Below are 6,000 nucleotides of genomic sequence, written 5' to 3'. Positions count from 1 at the left end.
GGTCCTCATGAATTTTTATCAGTTTCTTTGTATCTGTATGGCATCCAACAGTGGCACAGACTCTTGATAGTGTATCTGCTGGTATATTCTCTTTTCCAACTCTATAAATTATATTGAACTTATATTCTGACAATTCAAGGCGCCATCGTTGGATTTTGTCATTCTTAATCTTGCTGGTTTGTTTATTACTAAACATGAATGAAACTGATTTCTGGTCTGTGATAAGTGTAAATTCTCGTCCAAGTAAGTAATGTCGCCATTTCCTGATTGATTCCACAATGGCATAAGCTTCTTTTTCCACTGCAGAGTGCCTAGTTTCAGATGTGGAAAGAGTTCTTGAGAAAAACGCCTCTGGTCTCTCATTCTGTGTTAATACTGCTCCAATAGCGTAATCTGAGGCATCAGTTTCCAAAGTGAACGGGACTTTTTCATCAATGTGCACTAGAACTGCAGATCCTATTTCTTTCTTTAATGATTCAAATATATTTCTGCATTCTTCATTCAACGGGAAGTGAGTATTATGCACAAGTGGATGGATCTTTTTTGAAAATTCTTTTATCCATTTGGAATAGTGTGCAAGCATTCCAAGGACACGCTTCAATTCTTTCTGATTTTTTGGAGCTGGTAAGTCAAGGAGTGGTTTCAATCGATCTGGATCGGGCTTAATCATACCCTGACCAATTTCGAATCCCAGAAAGGTTAAATTCTCCATAGATATTTTACACTTTTCTTCATTAATCGTGAGACCATATTTTTCTGTTGCTCCCCAGAAATTTTCTAAATTTTCATCATGTTCTTCTTGGGTCCTTCCGCATACAATAATATCATCTAAATAGGCATAACATGATGTCAAATTTTCTTGTTCTATGATTTGATCAATCACTTTCTGGAAAGCAGCTACTCCATTCGTGACTCCGAACGGAATTCTTTTGAATTGATACAGTTTGTGTCCAACTTCAAATGCGGTGAAATGCCTTTCCTCAGGCAAGATTGGTATCTGGTGATAGGCAGATTTCAGGTCAATAGATGAGAATATTTTATATTGCGCTACCTTATTGACTAATTCTTCCATTAGTGGTAGTGGATAGGCATCCAAATTCGTGAATTTGTTGATGGTCTGTGAATAGTCAATCACCATACGTTTCTTTTGGTTCTCTCTTGAAGTAACAAATGCTTGAGCTCTCCAAGAATAATGACTATTTTCTATAATATCAGCATCTTTAAGCCGTTTGACTTCATTCATCATAAACAAGTAATCCTCTTCTGAATGTCGTCTCGATTTAGTTATTATAGGCCGACAGTCCGGTTGAAGATCACGAAACAATGAGACAGGTTCTACTGTAGCTTGGGCTAGAGCACACTTTTTAATTTCATAAGTAGGCCTTCTTGCGTCATTGTCTTCATTCAGTTGTAGTGCTGCTTTAGATCCACCGAAATCAAAAGTGATGGATGAAAAGTTCTTTAGAAAATCGTGTCCCAAAATTACACTAGCGCAACATTTGTTCAATACGATCAAAGGAAAATCATTATATTCTTCGTTCTGGAAATATATTTCACTCAAAGCGCACTCAGTTGTTTTAGTGTTGCAGGCACTTGAAGCAAATGTAATCAAATTGGAATATGGCATAGTTTTCATCTTCGATTGTACTACTAGTTTCTTATCTATAAAACTTGCTGTGCTCCCAGTGTCTAATAGTGCCAATGTATCTATTCCATTAACACGTATAGGAACAAGACATTTTGAGAGGTCAGTGCTGGTATTTGCTGCTGAAATTACTGTGGCAGATACCATTTGGTTTTTTTTATCGTTTCGTGCTCTGCATACTTTTGAAAAATGGCCTATTCGATTACAAGTTAGGCATGGTTGTCCTTTTGCTGGGCATTGGCTATTATCAGTATGATTATTATAGCCACAAAATCTGCATTGAATCTTCTTTTGGTAAGAATTACGGACTAAAGTCGTTTTCTCGGTATTTTTATTCTCGTTTGCTAGGACTGTGTTAACATATTCTGAACTGGTTTCGTATTCTTTAGCAATGTTTTCAGCATTCTCTAACATTCGTGCTTGTGAGATAGCGTCTTGCAAAGTTAGCGATTTCATTTCGAAAAGATGTTGTCTGATTTTCGATGATTCTAATCCGGAGATGAACGCGTCTCGGATATATTCACTTTTGTTATCGTCAGCCGTGACTGCTTGAAAGTTACATGGTAAACTTAGCCGTTTTAGTTTATTATAGAATTGATCAATTGATTCTCCATGGGTTTGTTTTGCTTTAGATAAGCAGTAACGTGCATGTACTACATTTTGAGGTTTTATAAAGCTTTCTTCAAGAGTTGTTATAGCTTCTTCAAATGATATACAATTGCAAATACTTTCAAAAATATTCGGTGACACATAATTGATCAAAACATTCAATTCATCCTTTTTCGGGATTGAACTGTTTTTTAAGAAGTTTAAAAATGTTACCTTCCAATGTCTCCACGTTTTCGGTGCTTCATCTGAATCTTGGTCAATCGATAAAACTGTTGGTTTCAGTATTTTTCCAAGCATTTGGTTTTGCGAATCGTTTTCTCCTTCACTGACTAAATCTTGACGTTTACTCGTTTTTCTTTTCGGACCCATTTATTTTATTTTTAATGTCGAATAAATTGTAATAGAATTGGACTCAACACGAGCTTTATTCGACATTAAATATGTGTCTTAGTAACAGAGATAACAGATTATAAATATTACAGCTGTTTTATCATCACAATGATATTCTTCATTATTATCTCAAGAGAGTTGAAGTATGGGTTGAGCAGCAAAGGAGAAAAATACACAACTCAAATTCAAATTCGACGAAGTCTGTGAAAGTGAAAACATAAAAAAACAATGAAGAGAAATTCTTTTGTTGAGAACGGGATGGGAAATAAGTTATCAGTATAATCAGTTAAGATATAGATTATTCACTTCAATCTCACTTTCATCCAAAAGAGTGAAGTAAAGGAATTGACATGAATAGATTTTGATGGCGAAGTCAAAAACGGGAATCGAATCACCAATAACTACATTGTTAAGATTTATTCATATGCGGAATCATGATTGCCAAACTATATAAATTGCAAAAACGTAATGTATGAGTAATATGATTTTCAACCTCCCATTAACGTATGTGATTAGTTTCTGAAGCTTTAGTTTATAGTGATCTTTATTGTTCTGTTGTACAGAATTTTTCAATCATGGAAAGGTATTTTTCATCGGCTTTGAACTCACACATCTTATAAAAAGAACCTCAATGGATTTTCATTCCTAATTACTCTGAGGTATTTTCAAATTATTCATCAAGCCTCAGCAAATAGTAAATGTGACAAAACCTTTTTTGTTCTCTGAACTGACATTATTCTGTATTACCTTCGGGATATACGTTTTGTGTTACCTCATTAATTGAATAATTCAACCAATAATAATTGAGAAAACTATTCTCAATTTCCATTTCCGGTCCAGTCTTAGAAAAATGCTTGAGTTTTTTGGTTTTCTCTCCAAATGCATTGACGTTTTTATGTTGGCATATGAGTGGATCGTGATTTATCCGGAGAATAGAGCATTCAAAGCAGTCAAGTTGACAATTGCCAGACACCCATTTATTATTCCAAGTGAATACTCTCAAGCATATTTGTGGCGAGAAGTCATAACTATGAGAGCCTGTTATCTCGAAATGCGACTGTGAAATGGTGACAGATCAACTATCTTCTCGATTTATTCTAAATAGTCGATAGAACTTCATGGTCATTGATAATGAATTATTTTAAACAAAGAGTCGCCCCATTTTATAGAGAGTGTGAGAGTACCAGAATCGTGGGTTTGTTTAGGCATTACTGAGACTCATTTTCGGTGATATATGGACTCATCAACGCTATCTTCTAAACAGGCTTATCTGAAAAAGCCGAAAAGCGTGAACTAAACAAAATGATCTTAATTAGATGACTATCCTAGCGTAAATGCGTCATGAGATTTTGAGTATCCAATTCTAAATATCATCAAGAGGCTGTATCTAGGAAAAGGAAAGAATGATGCTGCAGAAAGGGAGGAGAATCTAGAAACAAAACGCAGTGTAAGGTACCAACAAAGAGAGATGAAGCAAGAGGATGATGCTACAAGAAACACGGGAGGATAGATATTTTTGCTGAAAAATAATACTAAGAGAACATTCCACAGAAAAAGAGAGTCAAATTAGAAGTGCATTGAACCAGTTAAATAATGAAGGTTCAGGAATTAATGATTATTTCAATTATACTAATCAATTAAGAGAGAATTTAACTGAATACTCACATTCTTATGTTTCATTACAAATAACATATTCATCAAACATTCCTGATAACTACATACATATTCTTAATTTTTATTCTCTTTGTTTCAAGTCCATGTACTATAATTTATGTGTTGTCGATTGTCGACAGGTTTAATATTTGGTAATTGCATTACCAATTGAGAAAGTCAACCTGTGAAATTTACATGAAAGGTAAGGTCTACAATATTCATGAAAGTGAGAAGGAATCTTCAGTTGATTTTTAGATTTCATATCAATGATAAATGGTGGTTTTACAGAAGAGGATCAATCATCATGAATCATCTTATCATATGAGCATTGCGCTGAAATGGCATTGAAATTGATCTTCCTTGTTGAGGGTCAAAAGATAGTGGTGCAGCGAAGATAGATGTATCAGAAAAGGTAGCTGAGAGTGTTTAAATAAAATTCATGTATCTAAAATTCTAAATGTATCCCTTGCTTCTACTTCTACTATCTACCCTTCACCGTTACAATACGTTCTGACATAATTGAATACATGCATTATTTTCAAGACTCTCAGCTACCTTCTCTGCTACCTTCTTTGGTACACTTTACATTCGTTGCTCCACTATGTTTTGACACTTACTTGTTGCATCTCAATATTTGAACTTTGAAGTTTGATTGAACACAACTGAAGATCCTTTGTCAAGTTGATAAAGTTTGAAACAACCAAAACTCAAATGTTTTGATCTTCAGTTGGTTCAATCAAACTCAAGTGTAATTATCTCCTATTTATCAAATAAGGAGAATCAAGAAAACAATATTATTATCATAAAATATGTCAAAACTGGGAAAGTTGGGCGGAAACCTCCTGCCACAAAGTCACTAAGGGCCGGTTTCCGAGTTCAGATGAGTGAGTCCACGACTCAAATAAGCTCTCGGGTCTAAATTGACTTTCTGAGTCACGATTTTATCTTATAAACTCCGGGGTCTATTGAGTTCTCGACTTATCTGAGTCCAGGACTTTAACGCAGTGAACATTATGGGAATTCACAATATTTTGCTGTTGTATTGTTGGTATTATAGCAAAACGGAAACAGCTGATTGCAGCGGGATGATTCAAATGAGCATGCTCTCCAAACTATTTTGTAAAAATACGTTCCGATTTCTTTGTAGGCCTATTCAAAGCAAAACATTTGAAAGGTGAATGAATAAACATTTCATTTTACGTTATGCTATTATCGATAATTGATCCTAACCAGTGATTTTAGAATAAAAATTTCATTGGGGTATTGAGTTTGAAAACTTATTTGTTTTGAAAAAAAACTGGAATAATAATTTATTATTGTTATATTATTATTATTAATATGTTGAATATGACATTGATTAATAACAATCAGATTGGAATATAAATTCCAAGGCAATCCTTGTATTATTTTTCTTGAACATTTTCAGGTTATGTCACATTCATCGTTAAATAAGGTTAGTTTTGTACGCATATTCTGATACAATTTTATTGCAAAATAAACTTGCAAACTATAAATTATGAATATAGATGGACTAATCCAAATAATTTAGGTATTCCATGACATATATTTGGCTTTTCATCTGCTCCAAAACAATAACTGAATTGTATTTGCTCAGTTAAGTCTTGAACTTAAATTTAAACCATACCCCAGTCGAGGGTTTAAAATTACGCTGTTTTAAGTTCTGGATTAACGATTTTTGATAA

This window comes from Nilaparvata lugens, chromosome X, assembly GCF_014356525.2.
Source record: "Nilaparvata lugens isolate BPH chromosome X, ASM1435652v1, whole genome shotgun sequence".
NCBI classification, from domain to species: domain Eukaryota; kingdom Metazoa; phylum Arthropoda; class Insecta; order Hemiptera; family Delphacidae; genus Nilaparvata; species Nilaparvata lugens.
This window is presented reverse-complemented; position numbering follows the sequence as displayed.